The sequence below is a fragment of the Seriola aureovittata genome, chromosome 13, assembly GCF_021018895.1.
Source record: "Seriola aureovittata isolate HTS-2021-v1 ecotype China chromosome 13, ASM2101889v1, whole genome shotgun sequence".
NCBI lineage: Eukaryota > Metazoa > Chordata > Actinopteri > Carangiformes > Carangidae > Seriola > Seriola aureovittata.
This window is the reverse complement of record NC_079376.1, coordinates 19,861,004-19,883,179: the sequence shown is the minus strand read 5'-3', so window position 1 is coordinate 19,883,179 and position 22,176 is coordinate 19,861,004. Positions and strand designations below refer to the sequence as shown.

Here is a 22,176-nt window from a genome sequence, read left to right as displayed (position 1 = left end):
GCAAATCAAAGGGACACAAATATTACAGGTTAGATTAAGAGGGAGTGGTTTGTATGAGATAGGGGGAAACCCTACTGCTCTCCCTCAGCCTGTCTGTCATGATATGTCCCACTACCTATGCAGAGAATGGACTTCTCGTTGGTCATGACTCACGTCCAATGAGAAGTTCTGTCAGAGGTGCTACAATACACCTGTCAGCAGCGTGAGATGCAATAAAAAGCCATCTATGAGCCGAGTCTGTCAGCAAAAAAGAAGAGATTACAAAAATACAGAAGGGAATGAGAATACGGTTACCAATTGTTGGGATGCATGAGCGAAAATGTGAGCAAGGCCAACTGCACCATCTGCCACCAGCTTTTCTCCATTAGTCACAGAGGAATTTGTGACGTCAACATGTATCGGGAGAAAATTATACGAGGAGTAAGAGGCTGTGGAGGACACAGGGAGAATAAGTAGTTTCTGAAAGTTCAATGCAGGAGAAAATCTGCATTTTGGATAAAATGAGCATCATTCAATGAATTCCAACTACCTTACACCTGCGTTTGGAAATAGTTAAATAGTTACTGACGAGTGTTGACTGTGGATGACGACCAAAGAAGATTTTTTTCTTTCATATCGTGCAGGCTCAAGCCTCTTGCATGAACTTCAAATCTGGCAAGTTATCTTCTGGAAAAGTGGAAATACTGTCAGAAAATTGTAGGAATTGTCCATTAGATTTTTATCTTGGCTGTAAGTTTGTTTTAATATTACAGTAAGCATTTGGCAGAGATAGACCGTGCCATGATAAACGAAGAAAAAAATAAGACTTCTGTGAATTTATTAACTAATTCGTGTTCATCTAATTTTTTTTGCCACATTAGCAACAAACCTCTAGGGATGGCAATGTCATTTTTTTTGGTTCAAAATCAAATATCTCAACAACTTTTTGATGGATTGCCAGTTTTTGTTGCACAGATATTCATGGTCTGCAGGGGCTAAAGCTGACTGGCTTTGGTTATCCCAACCGTTCCTCTAATGCCACCATGAGATTGGCATTCTTGTCACAGAGGACAGATCCTAAAAGCTTTGGCAATCCACTGAAGTAAACCTTGGGGCACCACCCCAACAGGGAAAGGCAAGCCAATTCACTGATTCAGTCTCAAAATAACTATCAACCTGGAATCATAATTAAGAATTAACTTAATAATTACAAACAAAATTACCATATCAATGGTTACCCATGGGTGGGTTTGAATAGCCCTAGTTTGTCTACCAAAAAAACATGTGGCTTCATCCACCATCTTGACTGGGCTGAGGCCCAACAATGTTATGTTCCTATGACAATATGTTGTTTGAGCTCCTTTAGCCGTAGCATTACTACTATGCATGGTAGCTAGGTCCAGGAACTGGTGCATTCATGGTTGCAAAGCTAATGTGCAAAGTCACTGGGAAGATGATTTGGGTGTGCAGGAAGAGAAATATGCAGCATAGCCATTCAAAGAAGCATATTTGGATTATGTCATGTGATAAAACAGTGTTTAATTTTGTTTCCTCTTCTTTCATCTAAATAGAGAGTGACATGATATAAAATGATACATAAATTCATTTTAGTCGCTTCTTTTTTGGTCAACGATATTATATGGACATTTAGTCACAGTTATTATTTAATGCTGTCAGTTTAGTATCATCAGTGTTTTGTCTTTTTCAGGAAAAAAAAGGCCATTGATAAATATATTAAGTTAAAATGTTCATCAACAAAAATGACATTATACATGTGTGTCCTTGTGTCTTCTGGTTAAACAATGCACTATGCTGGTCCAAAACTCCACAGAGGCACCTTTCACTTATCAAATTTGACGTTAATACTATCTTTACAAAGCTGCAGTGTGAACTTTATTGTAAGAATTTGGGATATAAAGTATATTTATAAGATTTTTTTGCTTATGATTTATCAAACTCTTACCTGACTAAGAAACTAACAGCTCAGAAAGTGTCTTGAACTTGTCCTGTTTTAGAGTTGAGGCTAACAAGTAAAACAAAATTCTTGCACTCCAGGATACAGGTGCTTTAGATCATAAACTCTGATTTTATGCTAATATATTACACTGCCAGTGTAATAATAACAAAGGCAAAATGTATAATCAGTCTGAAATGGCAGATTATTCATCCTGCCAATGTTATCAATCACTGCCACTCCATTAAATGGAACATGTTTCTTTGAGAGTTTTTTCAACAAGTAACTAAGCACAACGCGCACACACACACACACACACACACACACACACACACACACACACACAAAACTCTACACAAACAGCTGTTCCTCACTGAATACATGTGAGTATTAACACACCTCTAAGTAGGTAAACACAGGCGCACGGTTGCTGAAAGGGATACATAACATCTACATGTACACAAACATCCACATGTGTCCTTTGATGATCACACGGCATTAGACTGTACAAAGCAAATGTAAACACACACACAACATGTACACACATGAGTTGAGAACATTTCCATTCATAATGAGGCTTGGTCACATCTGAATAATTGATGGGAGAAAATGGATTTGGGAATCCATTGTAATTTCTCCTCTGAGCAAAATAACCACCTTCCCAAAACAAGACACTGGTTAAAAATTTATACCTGAGAGAGGGCGTGGGGGGATGAAGAGTGTGTGTGTGTGTGTGTGTGTGTGTGTGTGTGTGTGTGTGTGAAAGAGAGAGAGAGAGAGTCAACAGAGTTTAGTGTTATTTAAATCAATATTCACATTCACCTGAAACAGCATGATGTTGCCCTTCACGCTTCCTGCCCTCTGTTCCTAATCCACACTACTTCTCCATCCAGTTATTTTTTTTATCCTGTCCCTCCCTCCTTCCTCTTTTCTTCACCATCTTTGATCCTCTGTGGTGCAGTTCTAATACAAGTTAATGAATACTGCAGTTATAGACCCGCTGAGCTCATCCAGGGTTACTTTGTAGCAGGGGACTTTTTCAAACCTAATGTAGATATTAGTGCTTTATATGCAGGTATACAGTCTTAATATAACCGTTCCCTTAAGAAAAGATAAAATCCAGACTCAATCCCTTGCATTTCAGAACATAAATTTTAAAGGAATTAAGACTAGACACACCTTAAGGTTGTTTGTCTGCATTTGACCACTTCCACCAAAATATCACTTTCACCTTGCCACCTCATATATAAGAGGGAAGACAATCAAAATCTGTGTTAATGTAAACGTATTGTAATGTTCTGTATTGGTGTGGATGATGCAGGAGAAAAGTGAGGATATGGAGAGTCCCATGCAACTCCACAAAGCAGCAACATTAACATCAAAATCAGACAGTCACCCACTGTGTAGCACCAGCATGTTGCAAGCAAGTTCACTGTTGCAGTCGCAAGCTTTTCCCAAAGGCAACAGCCAGGTTCATGTCAGGAACTCATGCATATTACTAATCTGAAAAAGAGAGTGAGGAACAAATGCATTTCACGTGGTATTGCATAAGCTGCAACAGAAGAATACTGTAAATCTGTGAAGTGTTTATACTTAGTACAGGTGACATGCAGTGATGTAACAGCAGTCAGAAACTGCAGCAACCAATGAAGTGGATATTGTAGGTAAAATCTCACCATGTCTGCAGAACAGCAAAGTTTCTAAATCACAGATTAGAATGCGGCAAGTGGCTTTTTCCAGCCTGGTTCTGTAAGGATTCACGCTGTGTTTCAACAAAGCAGAGAACTTGTGAGTCATAAGTTGAACCCAAAACCGCAAAAGACCTCTTTTGTTTCAGCCATCACTCACGACTCTGACTCTGTGAGCAAGCAATGGTTTGTGCACATTAGAGTGTTTAACAGTTTGACAGTGTATATAGTGTTCATGAAAAACAAAAGAAGAAATCAGCATTGTTTGTTAGATTGCTTTGAAAGCCTCCATGAGTTTTCATTCATTCCCAGGATGATACCACTTGTGTTTATTTTGCTAATAACCAACTGTATCCACTTATTATGATTGTTGTCCTTCATTTTCACAAGGCTCTTTAAAGGTTCATTTGATCTTATGCTGCATTCACGTCATATGGGAGGGATGGTGGAAAGACTTGAGATCATTAAAGATGCTGGTATAATATCAGTGTGAAATCATTGCTCTTTACATATTTTATTTTCTTTTGTCTTTTTTTTTTTTTTTTTTATCTTTTGTCTCTGTCACTTTTTGTTAGTATTTTTTGGTATTTGTTATAGTTATGTGATATTAGCCGCAGTAGAGGGAAAAGTAGTGTTAATAGTATTAGCAGTGGAACTGAGAAATACCTGTTTCATGATGCAGGCTCTGCTCTCCGTATTTAGCAGCCTGTTGTTGAGTTTGTTGACTGACAAGCCGCGGTCTTGTCTGTCAAGTGTTTGCTGGCCTGAAGCCATAGTCTCACCATCTTGTCAGTCAGGTAGGCTGTGCTCATCTGACAGGCTGCTGGCTGCGATTACATGTCTTGTATCACATTCTTATACTCTTAAGATTTTACGTCTTTCAGACGGCCGTGCTGGAAGCCTAATGACTACCTGTCAAATGCCAAATGTAGGCAGATTTATCCCTCAACCAGTCAAAGTCAGACGGGCATGTGCCAAACAAGCAAGTAGTTATTTGTAAGAAAAGAACTGCTGACACACAGATTGTTGACTGCTGTTTTTTTTTTTACAATACTGTTTGACAGTTGGCTTCATTTCCACATACATACTGAATAGTTGTATTACACAGCAAAACCTAAACAGGGGATGAACTTGCTTCTCATAAAAGTCAGACGGGGTACTGTTGCATTGTTGGCAAAACGTTTTGTTACACACACTCTGGATGTAGATCCTCAGGATTTCATTTTCTTTTGGATTTGATATCTTTGCTTGTTGCATCATGGGAAACTTGTTAATATTTACGACAGACTTCATGTTCAAATTATTACACACTATTATTATAGTCTACAGAATATTATTATTATTATTATTATTATTATTATTATAGTTTTGTTTGTAATTTTTGTTATTCATGATGGTTTGGTAACATTTACTATGTAACCATGTATTTCTCTTCATAAACAACCCATAATTACTATTGGGTCAAATTTAACCCATAACACTACAGATGCAACTTTTTCTTTTTTAATAGGGATTTAAAAAAAGAAAAATGATCAAAATATATTTTAGTAGGTTATTGTTGAGGACATAATGACACCTTGTTTTGATCAGAAAAAATTCAAGGTAAGTTTCACACATCTAAACAGGTGAAAACAGGTCAAAATTGAGGCTAGGAGGGTTAGAGAAGTACTACCTACTGACAAATCTAGTGACTGTTTGGACAAACCATAGCTGTTTTCCATAGAAGAGAGTCCGTACTGCCCTGTGAGTGAGAGGCACCTCAGTGTCTACTCTGACCGGTGAGTGGCATAGAGCGAGAGGCAGAATGGGCAGCACATTCAGTGCAGTGAATGAGCGTGTTTTACCAAGGACCAATCACTAATCCCTTTTGTTTGCTCCTCCTTTGTTTTAATCTAAATGATTTAATTTGATCGTTTTGATCATTATCACTGTCTTGTCACTCACTATCACAGAGGGGTTTAGTTCATTCGTTTTGGATGATAATTTATTTAGACAAGCCTGTACATTGTACTCTATTCAAACACTTTATTCTTTATACATGGGAGGAAATAATAAACACCATGGCGTTCTGGGCTGAGGTGAAGAAACACAAGGATGCACCAATATAAATCCATATGAAGACTTGGCCTCTGCTGCAGTTTCTTTCTTCTCTCTCCCACACTTAAATGCTGAGGTAGAGAGACCGTTCAGTCAAATGTGAGTCATTAAAAACAAATTCAGGAATCGTATGTCCCTTCAGACCCTCAGCTCTATTCAATATATTAGATATGGTTTGAGGCTGGCTGGGGATGCATGCTATGGGCACAAACTGCCAGATAAGGTGCTGCGGCTCTTTGACACTTCCGCTGCCTTTTCATTTAAGTCATGTCCTTCAGCAGGTTCTAGCTCTTCCTCTGCACCCGACATCGCCCCACAGGGGGGGAGAGAACTAAGGGTACTGATGTTGTGGATGCAATCAGAGCAGAATCACAAATAGGATTAAAGTATTATTAAATATGTTTTTTTTTTCCACATACAATGAATATAGTTTGGTGTTGTGAGGGAGGCCAGAAAAAATAATGAATGCTCTCTATCTGAATGGTCTCACACATATTATTCTCCCTACTTCCTCAATAGCAACATTCAGACACAGAAAAGAGCATTTGGAGGCATTCAGTAGACCTATAACTGTTAAAATTCAAAATTAAAACCACTAAGCAGACGGAGGACTGACGTCACAAATATGCTAACTAGCAACTAGCAACTTTTCGGGGAGGCTTTAACTAGCCTACTTTCCATTGAAAGTAGTTGGCAACACTGTTGAGAAGACTGATAGCACTCACTTGTCCTTGTTTTAAGTATGGAGCAGAAACAGGGCAATTAGCCTAGCTTGGCCTCATCTAGCAAACCAGCTAACTGGCCAAACTGAAAATTGATATATAATCACCTTTTAATGGATATGGTGAAGAGATGCATTTATGCAGCAATATTAGCATTCATTTATTGTTGTGTTTCTATGCACCTGGTAAGGTAAGTCCAATAGCGAACTACGTCTGTCCCATTTAGTTCTGGACAGGGAGTGTGCAGTGGGTTCCAAAACAGTGAAGTTCTGGGCTGGAGAGAAAAAATAACCTTAAACTCATTTATAGCTCATATGCTTCAAGCTAGGCTAAGTAGGGCTAATCTCCCAGCTCCAGCTTTCTACCTAACTCACAGCAAAAAGAGTGGTATTGATCTTCTCATCTAAATGTCAGAAAGAAAACAAACACCATATTATACCACTAACCAAACTATTTATAACTATTTATACTTTTGAGAAAACAGACAGTTAAGCACATCAACTCTAGCTCCAAAACCTGAGAATAAAGACTTGTATAAGAACTCTGCCTGGTAAAATGTTCAATTATAAAGGCCATAGGAGTTAAGAGTAGAAAAAACACAGTGTCAGTGGCTGCAGATTTGAGCAGGTGACCCTTTCAATCACACACTCAATCTGGCTCAACTAGCTAAGTGCCCTGAATTATGTAGAAGAAAGTGACAGAGAGAGACAAAGTGAGGTGGAGAAAGAGTGACTGAGCTGGACCTTAAGATGCTGTATGGCTCGATACGCCCCAGAACCATGTTTAAATAAACATGAGACAGAGGGGAAGGTGAGTGCCATGCAGAGTCATACCAACCAAGTCATACATTATTCTTCTTGGCTTGGAGCATGTTAGACTGTCCTGATCATTCTAGATGGCCATGTATAAGTATCCAGAAATATTCATGCATCTACCTACTGTCCTCAACTCTCTCGCTCTCTTCCTCCTTTGTCTTGAATTTGACTGCGTGGGGTCTGCTGGTGGATGTTAATGATCTCCATCTCCTTTCTCTCCTAGCTTCTCTGAATATAGCTGCATGGGGCCTGTGGCCAAAAGAGAAAAAGAGTGTGACTGATGGAAAGAACAAATCATCTTATCTTTCCCATCTCTTCCTGGATGTGACAGTAAGGGGACCGAACACGGATGTCAATGATCACCTGCATGTCTTGCTCCTGTCTGACTTGTCTGACTTGTCTTCCCATCTAACACCAGATTTTTTTTTTTGCCTCTGTCCATCCAATTTAGGTCTTAGTGTGATGTCAAGCAGCCTGAGGTAAGAATCAACTTATATAGACTCATCATACAAAGACTTCTGTATCCTGCGTTATACAGTTTTTTCACCTTTAAAAAAAACTCTTAAAATAGAATCTTAAAGCTGCACCTGTCAATATTTGTATATTAACAATGGATCAAATAACTATGTGAGATGTCAGAGGGGTCATTCTTAGTAAGAAATCCACAGGGAATTTTGACTCAGCTGCCGCCACAGCCTTTTTTATTTGTTTTGTTCCGTGTTGGTTTTCAAACATGATTATTATCCTAACATTCATTGGATGGTCAGAAAGATTACTTCAAATGTGTGCTTGTGTTGCTCCGTGTCTGTGGATGTGCAGTGTAAATGTACAATTGTTTGCTAACATGTTTGGCATGATGACATTACACAACCTGAACTGATATGGTCAGTATACTTATGCTGCTTTTGGATAGAAGCGTCTGCCAAATGTGTAAATGCAAATGTAAATTTGTTATTTGTGAAATATGGAAATTAACAACCTAACATTGTTACTCATTACTGTTCTAGAATATGTAATCTGGTCTTAATTACATTCCCTTCAAAATGTATTTGCTGTTGCAAATCATTTGTTAATAATGTTATTTCTAATAGACAGAGTTGGCTGTTTGACATAGCTCAGTTTTTGTCAGTTGCTTACCATCAGTGTATGAGAAGGCTCTGTGTTTAATTTGTGAAGTTGACACACTTTACAGTACCATGTATTGGTTTGCTTTCTTTTTGTTTTCTCTAATACAAGTAGTGGTCTGTAAGCCCATGTGGGTTGGGAACCATTAGGTGTACGACACTTGAATAGAAAAATATTCATTAATTCATATGACACTTTCCCAATTAGACGGTGCTGCACTTTAACACATGGGATCTTTGTCGATGTCACTAATCAGATTACCAAATTGATTTTCACATGGAATCTTATTAAGCAAAATCTAATAAGAGGTGCATGGTATTTAAAGCTGCATTAGTCGATATGTTTTGATTATTAAATGTGGTTTTGTGAAACAATGCAAACACCTTATATATTTATTATTTGAAATGGGTTAGCATTTCAAAATCCACCCGACATGGAGTAAAATTGGTATTTAGCCACGCCTAACTTTTTGCACTGCTTGCTTGGTATACACCAACTCCTGACAAGAATATCCTTGGCCTTTATTTTGCTAAACACATCCACACTTTTTTATTTGACTTTCCTCACTAGCTAGTTGCTTTCTCTATTTGACTCTCATTTGGTCTTTGGCATACAGAGGGTCTATCACAGCTTTTTTTGCTGAAATCTCCTGCCCACTGCAGCTGAAAACAAGGTTCATAGTAGAGGAGTCCATGTACCAAAAAAGCTAAGCAATGAGCAAAAGAGGTTAAAAGGCTTTGTAGCTACGGTGAAAAGCTAAAGAGAACTGTAGAGTTGGGTCATAATTCTCTGTAGGTTTGTCACTACAAGCAATACCATTCACAATATCACACATACATTTGATCCAGTGTTAAAAACTACAGCTTTGAAGGCAATACCTCAGGAGAAAGACATGACAAGGTGAAACGTCCATGTTTAAATGTTTCACTATACATGTGGGATGATTGAAGATGCCAAGGTTTTGAAGAAACCTGTGTGCAAGCAAAGACAGAACCTTGCAGTGCACACATTAAATAGGCCAGTTCTGAATAAACAGCTCCAGTGTTGTGGATCTGTCTTTTAGTAAATATTCATGACCACTGGGAATGGCCTAAAGGTGATTGTGTGCCACGCTCGGTCAATTCAACTGTCAGACCAAAACATGACGACCATACATATACATCAGGGTGAGGATCATAAATATGAAATTGATGAGTTTAGAGTTTAGATTCACCTCAGACCATCCTTTTAGGATGATGATCAAGTGGAAAATATAAAAATATATCCATGTAAGTGGAGTTTTAGGCTTTCCGTCATAGGCTGCTACTATATGACCTATCAAATGCTGAAAACAATTTCACCACTACAACACTGATTAGAAAAGAGTGATCAACTCGATATGAATTAAGTTTAATTTCACTCAAATCCCACTTGTCATGAGTCATCCAACCTCAATTATCCCACATCAAAAGCACCTGAGTGTGGTCAAGTCATTGGTTGTGATACATTTATCACCTAATGAGGTTATGAGTGCCTGAGTGTGCAAAAACTCTAATGTCTTTGGGGAAATTAATTTCAGTGTGCTGGGAAGACGCCATAATTTTAGCCACCTGTCGAAATGAGAGCAGGTCCATTAAAATCACTATAACAATTGGAATCAACCAGCTATTTAAATGAGTTCACATTTGCTGTGTCACAAGATTCTACCAGATAGGCGGTCTAATAACGCAGTGTTGAACCAGATTTGCAATTACACTAACTACATTTAAATATTACATTTCAAACATGTCAAAACAGAATAAATGAGCTAAACATAGAACTTTCCACATATGCCGTTAGGTCACAGCTGAAATTGGTTGGAGAGTTATAACAATGTCAGCATTCAACAAAGTCTGAGACAAGCAAACCTGATGTGGTCAAAAGAAATAAAGTCTAGAATGGCACTCAGTGGAGCATAAACTGTTCCTCCACCATGGCCAAACAATACCACATGTTTTTGGATGGATTATCTGGATGTGCACCAAACTGTACAAAGTCGTAGATATGAACACCATAAATGCATCCGATTTTTTACTTCAAGGTCCATTAATTATTTCCTATGAAATTGAAGTGTTGAAAAAAATGCCCTATCTCACAACATTAATGAAAAATAATCCTGGATTTGTCCCTTTTAACCTGATCAGCACCAAAATTTAATGGGTTCTTTCTTGGCTCATGGACAATTCCTCCACCAAGTTTGGTGCCAATCAGTTGAGCATTTTTTGCCTAATCCTGCTTAAAACATGACCTCCTTGCTAGAGGTAATGAACACCTCTATGGCAGTGTCAACAAAAAGTGAACATCATAGGCATTTAACAAGAGAAAGCCTATATCGAAAAAGGTGCCCTCAAGTTAACATATGTCATTGAGCCAGGCATTTCGATATAGGTAGCCTATTAGCTAGCTGTTAGCTCCTGCGATGACAGCTGTCAAAATCGCCCCACTGTGCTCCATTAAAATACTGAAGGCTCTGAGAGTCATCTGCTGAGCCACTTCATATAGAAAGAGGGCAGTTCATTTCAGTTTATATTTAAGTTTTTATATTTATGCAACAGCAGTGGAAAAAGCAGAGCAAGCAGTTGTTTTGCATCTGCTTCAGTGATATTTAGGTGAGCACACATCTACAGTGCTGCTGTTAGTCTGGCATTTTGTTAAAGCTGAGGTTAATGAGTGTCTAAAACTTCTTGCTTAAGATAAATATTGTATTATAAAATGTGGTCAGGACAGTCAAGTGAAAGTCTCATCCCTGGCAGATGATCTTCAGTGCAAACCGTACATACCTGATGTTTCGTCAGCCATCCTGGATGTTGGGGATTTAGCTGCACTTTGCTTGTGACTTGATGGCAGCCAATGGTGTTTTCAAGGACTATCCACTGTAGTGACTGATATGCAACGACACCATCCAAACCCAGGCATATACGAGAAACTGGCTTTTGAATATCTGTCCACTGTAGTGACCACTATACATGAGAGGGTTCACTAATTAAAATTAACTAAGCCTGCTTCGGGGGACAATTAATGTCTGCCTCAGGGTGCTATAATATCAAATGAAGGCAAAACAGATAATTAACCATCTGATTCATATTTACCTAAGATATTACACTGAAATTGGGTCTACGGAGTGTGTCTCCTCTGTGATCTGCTCTCAATACCCTTCTGAAAGGAACAGAGAAGAAAATGATAGCAGGGAAGGAAAAGAGGAGCAGGAGGGAGAGATGATTAACTGCTTTGAACTTTAACTGATGACAAGCTGGTCATGTGTGCTTAGCATATGTATAAGGCATCCTCTCTGCAAATAAGGCTCTTGTGCTTAGTTTTCAGATAAATGTAATGGCAAAATCACTAAGTAACATAAAAAAGAAACACAATTAAAGTACAAGAACCTCAAAAATGTAAAGTATTTAAGTAAATGATACCTTGTTTATTTCCACCAATGCTGATGACATTCACACAGAAGTTAACAGGACATATTATATCACAAGCGGTGTAATGAGTGCAACACAGTTTATGATAGAATTACAAATGAGAAACGAAGGGAAGTGGTCCGTGTTTTCCAAATGGTGTCACTCTAGTATTTGCATTGCTGTCTCTCGTCTCTCTCTCTCACACACAAACACACACACTACAGTAAATCCAATTAGTGTCTGTGTCTGCTTTGGTCTAACTTCAGCAATACAGGCCTTTGCTGCTGCGCTCCTATTGGTCCCACTGAGCAAGACAAAAATCCATCAATTCACCCAGTATAACTGAAATTGATTGCGACTGCTTTCAGCAGCATCTCTCTTGACACATTGTGCAATCTATTCTGGCAAAATACCTTCACCTTAACAACAAATAAACAAAAGGAACTGAGTGTTATGAGCTTTTATGATAGTTGTTGAGAGTCTGTCTGTAAGATTGTAAGTCTGTCTCACAATGTTTTGTCACATTTCTCTTCTTCTGTGTTTGCAGAGGATGACTTTGGGGAGTTGTCACTTAGGAACCATCGGAATCAGAGTTTTGGTAAGAAACAAACACCATGAACAGAACTGTACCTTTGACTGACTTTCTGTGTCACTGGTAGCTTTTATGCTGCTCTATCTCAACCCAGGTAACTTTGCTATAATTAAACTTACACTAGATCTGCTCAAGCACCCAAGGAATGTCTGAGAGAAAAGCAGGCAGGAAGCCATTGCCTACTTCTATACACAAGGCACCATGCTCAGATGATGCTAAAGAGCATGTGAGCAAACCAAATGAGTTTTGGAACTAAATGATGAGACCAAAGTTGAACTATTTGGTCATAATTGTCAAAGGGTCCGTGTGGTGAGAAAAAAACCCTGTGCCGCCTGTGAGGAGAACACCACCATTCCCACAGTCAAACATGGTGGAGGCTTGCTGATGTTAAGGGGGCGTATGTCTGCATCAGGCACCGGAGCTGTGAATAAAGTGGAAGTAAGAATGAATGCAGGCCAATATCAACACACTTTTAAAGCAAAGCAAATATAGAAAATATTGATAATTGATATAAAACATGTTTGGAAAATATCTCTGTGACATATGTCACATGGGACATTTAACCTTAAAAGTAGTCAAAAGTAAACATAAAAAAATGATGTCAAATTAATTAAATTATTAACAAAATGTATTATGAAATCTTTTTTGCATATCAGTACTGAAATTGCACTTTGGCTTTAGCTTTACTTTTCTTGATAAATAAAACAAACAAGATTTTACTATCCTATGTTGGTCCTATTTCATTGTCATTTTCTTTTTCTGTAGTATGAATAACAAGAACCGATACAGTCTTCTGGATCTACTAGAGATTATAAGTGGAGACAGTGAGTCTGAGAGTTGTGAAGGTTCCTCAGAATATATCATAACGTTCATAAAAGCAGAAATACTTTAATTACTGAAGGAACAAAAAAAAAATTGTACAGTTTTCCAAAATTCTGAATGTCAGCAATCTGAACACCACTGTTAAAGAAGTGGAATTAGTGTCATGAATGTCCTCTATCTGCACATTGGTCTTTGCCAAATGCCGAACTTAATTCAATGCCTTTTCTATATATATAAAAGAGAATTCTATGCTAACCCTCCCAAATATCCATAGTGCTGCAGGCTCGCTGCAAATGACTCTAGACTCTATTGCCCCTCTAAAAAAGAAGATAATAAAACTAGCGAGGTACCACTACTGTGGCTTAAGTCCAAACTCCAACTTAAAGCAAACATTGCAAAAACTGGAAAGAATTGGGGTTTCACCAATCTGTAAGAAACTCGCTCAATCTTAAAACATACAGGAAGGTCCTCTGTAATGCCAGAGCAGCCTATAACTCATCACAAATAGAGGAAAATTAAACCCTAGGTTTCTCTTCAGAAGTATGGTGGCCAGGCTGACAGAGCATCATAGCTCTATTGATCCATATACTCCTGTAGCTCTCAGTAGTAACGACTTCATGAACTTATTCAATGATAAAATTCTTAATATTAGAGACATAATTCATCACCCCCCCTGCCCTCAAATGGCACAGATTTATCCTCAAACACAGGAACCATAGAAACAGCTGTAAAACCTGATATCTATTTAGTCTGTTAGAACCTTCACCACCATGATTTTTTCATCAAACCATCAATCTGTCTCTTAGCCCTGATCCCGGCTGCTGAAGGACATTTTACCCTTGGTTAGCTGTTTTTTACAGGCTATCTACTGGACTCTTCTAAAGTAGCTGTAATTAAACCTCCTCTTAAAAAGCCTACTCTTGATTCAGGTGATTTTCAACTGTAGACCTATATCTACCCTTCCCTCTCTCTCTAAAATCCTTGTGTGACTTGTGTCACAGACAGCGCTAGTGAAAGTTACAAATGACTTTCCAATTGCATCAGACAAAGGACCGGTCCTGTTAGATCTTAGTGCTGTATCTGACACCACTGACCATAACATCCCATGACATTTGCATTAAAGGAACCATACTAAGCTCGTTAAATCACATTAATTTTCGTTTGTTCAGGTTATCGATGAATCCTCCATGTCACAGAGTTCCACAAGGTTCTGTGCTTGGACCACTTCTGTTCCCTATTATCAATAAAGCCAGATGAAACCAGTTACCTAAACTTCAATCTTGCCATAAGGACATAAAGACCTGGGTGACCTGCAATTTTCTGCTATTAAACTCAGATAAAATTCAAGTAATTGTAAAAAACATTACAAAAATGAGGGACATTCAGACTCAAAAAGGATGCAGCATTAGATTATTGCAATTCCTTGTTAACAGGCTGCCCCAACAAGTCTCTAAACACTCTCCAGATGATCCAGAACACTCCTACGTGAGTACTGACGAGGAAAAGATATCATATCTCTCCCAAATTACCTTCTCTGCACTGGCTCTCTGTAAAATCCATTTCAAATCCTTCTCCTCCTCTACAAAGCCCTTAATGGTGAGGCTCCATCATATCTTAAAGAGCTGATAGCACCCTATTACCCCACTAGAACACTGCGCTCCCAGAATTCAGGCCAGTTTGTGGTTTCTAGAGTCTCCACAAGTAGAATGGGAGGCAGAACCTTCAGCTGTCAGGCTCCTCTCCTGTGCAAAAATCATCCACTTTGATTCTGGGAGGCAGACAGCATCTCCACGTTTAAGAGTAGCCTTAAAACTTTCATTTCTGATAAAGCTGATAGTTAGAGCTGGTTTAGGCTTGCCTTGCACCATCCCCTAGTTGTGTCAATATAATAATACTGCCTAGACTGCCGTGGGATTTCCCATCTGTACACATTCATATCCCATTAATGCATGTTACTAACTCAGCATCTTCTCTCTCCGGTAGTTATGCTTTCTCGTCTCTCTCCTCCTGTTGCTCTCTGTAAGTATTTCTGCCTCTGGAGCTGGAGCCACTTACTGCCCCCCAAGGTTACTACCTGTTAAAAGGGCGTTTTTCTTTTCCACTGTCTTCAAATGCTTGCTCATGGGGGAATGTTGGGTCTCTGTAAATAATACTGTAAAGAGTACAGTCAAGACCTGCTCTATATGACAAGTGCTCTGAGATAACTTCTGTTATGATTTGGCGCTATATAAATAAAATTTACTTGACTCGAATATTTCTCTTTTTACAAACTCCCTCTGCTGCTCTCTCTTCTCCAGGCTTCTCCCTTCCATGTAGCAATATTTCAGTTGATAATGCATGCTATACACATTTTGGACAAAATAGATGTTTGCTGTTCATCACTAGCAGAGTGATGGTAAACTGAGACGTAACATTAATAGCAAGAGCTTTATCCTTCTGCAGCCAAACTGTAATTTAGCTGAGCTTTTCCAATTCCTTGTTTAGCTCCATACTCACGCTTAATAATTATATAAGAAAAAAAATGGATGACTTTGCAGTTGCTGTCATCTAACATCTGGCCATAACAACTTGACTCGAATTTACTGTATATAGGCCACAAAGCAGCATCAGTTACAAAAACAGTGGATGGATCATGATGGAGGCACATTTTGTACTGCAGCTATTTTATACACAATGCGGGAACAAAAATACAGCATGGATTTGGCTACACACCTCCATCAAACAAGACTTAGGTTCAAAAAAGTTTCACTGAGACTTCCCAGAGATTGCACAGCTCCACACTTTACTGCTGCCTTAAAATAGAGTTACAATGACTTTAAAACTTCCCCTAGCAACAGAATTCAATAGCAAGGTTGAGGTCTTGGGCACATTAATATTGCCTTGCATATTTACCTACTAACTTACACAACGGACAAAACAGCACTGTCCACGATGCAAATCTCCAGCATATTTTTGCTCTAAAATTATATTAAAGACCAAGATGCACTTGACGGAGTAACAGTAATCTTACTCGTCGATGCCCCCATGTGACAAGATTCTGAAACAGCGGGCGAAACCGTGACAGCCCCACTTAAAATCTTTACACTTTGACCTTTGACTTTTTGACAAAAAATGTTACACTCAAAAGAACAAAGAACGTATGAATTAACATTAATACAGCTCTAAGGGATATTCTAAACCTCGGTTGATATTTATATATTAATATATTAAGCACGCAGCTAAAATTGAATAAAGTCATAATATCTTGTCTACTTATGTTTAAACAGTACACATTTTTCATAAGTTTTAATTTAATTCTTTGATGTTTTAATTTACGATGTAATATTGAGATTTCCCTTGATGCCGTTTATCTGGAGAAAAATTTTTCCATTTTTGTCAGAGATTAACTGATTATTTCTCAAGTTTTTCAGTTATGCCACCAAGAAAGAAAGAAAGAAAGATGCTTCTATAATTATGCTGCAGAAAGACTGGTGGAAATGCCAGTTAGTCAGTTACCCTGCACGGTGCGCCTCTCCAGTAATTTTCTGCTGCTGATGGCTGCTGGCTTTGGATTATCTCTGCAGAATTTATCCGTCAGGTAAACCCAGAGAGCAAAAGTAAGAGGGATTCCAGTCAGAGGATCTGGGAGCCCAGATCGTTCATCCCCACCACCCTGTCCACTTGGAAATGACACCCTGATGTTCAGAAAGATAGGAAACACCATGAAGGACTGAATTTCTATGATTTTAGAATTTTTGGACATCTTTGCTGGTTGGTCACTGAAGACTTTTCTGTGGCAGAGACAAGCCAGAGAGTCTGTACGTTGGTCTGACAGAGATGGAATAATAATGGAACTCTAAACCTGTCTGTCTGGCTGATCACCCTCTAGGCTTTGATTGACATGAGGGAGAGAAGCTACAGTGGATGAACTATGATGGAAGCAGATTGAGGATTGCAGTGATTGATGGTTAGAGCCAATACAGGTGGGTCTCCAGGCTGATGGACTCATTGAAAAACCGAGGGGTGGGGGAAGAGATGGGGATTGATGAAGGATGATCGATGGATAGGAGCTCTGAGCAGAGCTCTGTTAAGCTGAGAACAAATGGTCATGAAGCCGTCTGATAGCCAGAACTCTGTCTCCTTCTCGATCGCATCTCTGTCTGTCTGTATGCAACATCCATCAGTCCAATCCGTAACAACATAATCCAGCTATTCTTGAACTAAAAAGTTCCTACATGCACAGTAGAATCGCTAATATACAGATCATTCTCAAATTAATTTGACAGCACGGTGCAATGGCTGTCAAAATGAGAGCATCATAGGAAGAAAAAACTAGTTAATTCCTTTTATTCACTTATTTATTTGAAGTCTCACTGGGCGCAGTTCCCAGCAAAATGTTCAGCATTGACCTGACGTGCAAAAATGAAGCGGCAACTGAAGCTGGGGGAGAACCTGGGAATAACACTGAGTGAGCAAGTATTAGTCAACACGAGGTGACAAAGCAGCATCCGACTGACCTGAATTTGGCTCCTGATGTGTTGTCTTGTAGTGCGCGCATTGCTGCCACACTGTATTGCAACAGTGATATAAGACAGGACCACTTAAGGACTCTAGGACATTCAAATTCTACCAGTTGTACATTTATTTTTCAAACCTCAGTGAAAGCTCTTTTAGATCGCACAGACACCCTCTTGATTATTTTACAACAAATGTATAGATAAATCAAGTTTTCCTTCACTCCTGCTTTGCCAGTATTGGAGGCAATTACAGCTGAGTGAAAAGGGTGACAGATTTCAATTCCAACTCTAATCATATCAGATAGCAACATCCAGAATACAGAACTGCAAAGAATGCTCCATTAAAGGTGAATTTCACCAGTTTCATACATAGAACTCCTCCAACCTGAACAACCATACGACCCATAGGAGTGTTGGAGTGTTGCACCGGACCTTGGTTGCCATGGTTACAATTGTAAACACCGGTGACTGTACCAGAAGTACGATGTACCATGGTTACTATAATAAGGGTCATGGCTTGGTTAGCTTTCGGCACAAACTTGGTTAGGTTTAGGAAAAGATTGTGATTTGGGTTAGAATAACTACTTCCTCAACATTAGATGATGTTTGTCGTCACGGTTACAATAAAACGTGGTTAACTTTGTCAAACACTCATGGATAAAAGAAAAGAAACAATATAAACTGCTGCTTTCACATGGGAATCAAAGAGCCCGCTCCTGTGTCATATTCCTGTGTTTGGTCATCTCCAACCATCCACCCCAACCTCCTCCTAACGCGGACAGTGTTGCTCTATATACTACATCATCGCACTTTTCCCTTTGCTCCTGTGATAATTATTATGGCTGCTAGGTGTCGCCTAGCAACAAAACGTAACTATGGGTATTATTTAGCTGCTGCTCAAACAGCCTATGGGTTTGTTTTTTAGAGGAGGACGGTCTTATACATAACGGTCGGTTTACTAGTCTTTAATGAAAGCCTTGTTGAGGAGAGTGATGTTTCATCTACTGCAGCATTCAGATAAATTTGGAGATAATGGAATTTAGGTGATTTACAATAGACTATTTTATTTAAAAAAGGAATAATTGCAAACTATTTAGATAACACAACACATGCTTGTGCATGTAACATTAATAATTCAATAATGCTTTATCAATTAAGTTGATTGTACTATGATTTTTTTTAAATCCAGCATAAAATCATGGGCTATAAATTCTCATCCAATCCTAGTAACAGTAACTGTTCAACACAATACAGAGCGAGCATGTCTCAGTTCTAACATTAGCACCCATCATTTGTCTAACTTTAACCCACATGACAACAGTTCATAAGGAAGGAATTGCACCCGCTTGATGAAGGTTTAAATTTTAAATTATATCTCATATCTCTGTATCAAAGTGTAAATTAACGTTAAGAAAAGTTATTACTCAATGGACTATGATTTTACTAAGTTACAGCAGGGCTACCATGTAATGTCAAGACTAGACATTTAGCAGAAAGTCTATATTAGGAAATGGAGGTATGGACAACAAACATGGACATTTACAAGAAAATGGTGGTCTAACAAAAAGATGTATGATCTGAAATTTTCCAAGCTTTACCTATACTACATAAAAAATTACCCTTCTCCTTTGTAATCTCTTGTGAGTACCCCACCTTTTATAGAAGTGTGATATGAAATGTCTGGAAAAGGCATACTCCTTTTAAAGAAATAAGTAAAATGCTTTTTGTCAGATCCAGACCAAAGAACACGGTATTAACACTGACCGCAGAAATCTGCAAATCTATCCAGAGCATTCCAGCAGGAATCCAGGCTGGGAGCAGAGGGTGAGAGCGTATCACTTCACCAGCTGCCTCTGAGCTTTACAGCATATCTTAAAATCCGTACAGCAAGTCATTACATGGACTTGCACTCTAATACCCAACCAATTTACTTCAACTTTACACTCGGCTCCGGCGAGGCCAGGCTCTTAACCATCCCTGTCATTTCCAAAATGTGAGCAGGTGGTAGGTCATTTCATTTTATGGAAACAGTCTGCCTTGCCATGTTATGGAATTAGAAGCAGAGCAGTTTCTATTTTTAAAATGAGAAGCAAAACCTATTTCCTCACTGTGTGCTACACGTGACCCATACATGCCGCCACCCTCATCACGCTCCTGCATGTGTCACAGTCATTTATGTCTCATCGGGTGTGAGCGTGTGTGTCACTCAGCCATTAACACCCTCAGTGTTTAGCTATGCTATCTAACTGGTCATTAAAAATCAGCAGTGTGTATATGCGCTGTGTGTGTCTGTAGGAGTGAATGGAGAGAAGGGGGTGGAGGGTGGGGACATTGCCTGGATAACGAGTGCTACCACAAGGTTGGGTGAGGTGTTTTGTACCTTAACCATACTGTATTTGCAGAATCATCCGCTATCAGTCTGGAGAACAGTTTAGTCTGGTGTTGGAAAAATGGATTGTCTCAGATGGATTGGACTCAGTCTCAGATGGATTGGACTGAGATGGATTGTCCAAATTGTTCTGTGTCAGCAGGATGTGTCAGAATGGCATTAAGCGTTTCCTTTCACCTTTTGTGCACAAAAAAACAAAAAACAAAAACAAAAGCAAAGTAAAATTACTGAAAAAGAAAGAAAAACACTTGAAATCTGGGCATCAAGGTTTTTACGCTTGACTGAGGTGGAAAAGTTGGCGTATAGATAAAAACAAAATGTGACATAGTGCAGAGTTTACTGAAGCTGCTGCTCCAACAAAAAAGATGAAAAATAGCCGCAGATAAACACATCAGATGTGTGTGGAGCGATGAGGAGACTGTAACCTTCCTCAAATGCATAGATGAAACAAACATAAATGTCATGACATTTTCTACATTGTTTGGTGACTGACTATGTTTACTTGTACTTTATTAATCACATCACCTTGTTGTGCCCCTTTTTTCTGTAATGGCTTCAGGTTACATGACTGGAGAATTAGCACCACCGACTGTTTATGTTGAATTCTTTATATTTGCATGACATAAATTTTTGTTTTGTTTTTAAACTGATTCTCCAGAAATTCTGTTAAAATTTGCACTACATGTGGATGGAAAAACCCAGTTATTGTTTGCTAACATGTAAGCTATAAAAATGTTTAGAGTTTAGAAATTATAGAGATAAAAGGAGTGCACTGGTATTATATTTTCAGGAAGTTGGGGGACTAACACAAGATTTTTAAAAAGACTGGTCAAAATCAAAACAAGAGAGGCAGAGATATCTGGATTTATTTTTTTGTCCATATGGATCAAGCTCTAAAAACACAAGAGCCTACATTTCCCATAATGCAACTAATGGTATCATTTTGTCTGCCTGCATCTTTTAAGCTCCCTGCTCCTAGGTTGTACGTTTTCTGTAAAAGAAAAATTATAGCCTCCAACCCAAAGCCAAAATAACTCTGATGACATCACTATGACATCATCAAGGTTATTTTTTCAGACTGTGCAGACACAGGAGATACCATACAGCTTGTAGTAAACTGGTAAAGTGCTCATAATGTCTCACTTGGGGTGATCTCATTTAACATTTAAATGCTGATGCTCTTGAATGCAAATATTAGTGAGCAAACATATAATCAATGGTCACATTATTAGGAAGGCCTGCTAGTTAAAGTATTAGCCAATAACCTGGCAGCAATTCAATGTACAAAAGCAGGCAGACATGGTCAAGAGGTTTTTGCTCGGACCAAATATTGGGGAGTGGGGAAAAAATGGGATCCCAGTGACTTTGACTGTGACATGATTGTTGGTGCCAGACGGACTGGCTTGAGTTTTTCTGAAACTGCTGATCTCCTGGGACTTTCATGCACAACAGTCTCTAGAGTTTTTACTCTTGGTGCGAATAAAAGAAAGTAGCTGGTGAGTGGCAGTGAGCAAAAATGCTTTTTTTTAATACAGTGAGCACAGGCTCACCAATACTTACAGCATGATAACAAACCTTTTCAGACAGGAAAACATCTCAAACTGGTTCCACCAACATGACAGTAAGTTCAGTGGCCTGCCCAGTCACCAGATTTCAGCTGACCAGAAAACCTGTGGGATGTGTTGGAACAGAAGATATGAAGTATGAATGTGCAGGTGACAAATCCGCAACTGTACATGTCAGCATGGACCAGAATTTGAAAGGAATGTTTGCAGCACGTTGTTGAATCTGTGCTAGATGAACTCAGGTTGTTCTGAAGGCAAAGGGGAGGTCCTACCAAGGATTAGAAATTCACACCAATAAAGTGTGGCTGTAAGTTGGCACACGTCTGAAGGAGCTGATCAGTATTGTTACATCACAGGAGGAAGGAATGTGGTTATGTGGTGTCTGGTTTGACTGAAGAAATCTTGATACAATACTGAAGTGTCAGCTACAGCAAACTACATTCTTAATATGAAGATTCAGCAATGACAGTGTCATACTTACTATAGAACTACCACTGACCACTTCACATC

The 22,176-nt window shown here is 38.8% G+C and overlaps 2 long non-coding RNA genes across 2 annotated transcripts in view; one reads left to right on the top strand and one right to left on the bottom strand.

Moving 5' to 3' along the window:
- The window catches only part of LOC130179767 (uncharacterized), a 51,440-nt gene extending 38,992 nt beyond the window's left edge, over positions 1–12,448 (top strand). The window contains exons 2-4 of the long non-coding RNA XR_008829322.1: positions 7,479–7,585; positions 7,707–7,734; positions 12,350–12,448. This is a non-coding gene — a long non-coding RNA (uncharacterized LOC130179767). The remainder of the gene's footprint in view (positions 1–7,478; positions 7,586–7,706; positions 7,735–12,349) is intronic.
- LOC130179768 (uncharacterized) lies at positions 11,799–21,771 on the bottom strand. Its single transcript, XR_008829323.1, has 2 exons — positions 21,677–21,771; positions 11,799–12,815 (listed from the first exon to the last, which is right to left on the bottom strand). It is a non-coding gene; the product is annotated as an uncharacterized LOC130179768 (long non-coding RNA).
- Positions 21,772–22,176: the final 405 nt, after the last annotated feature.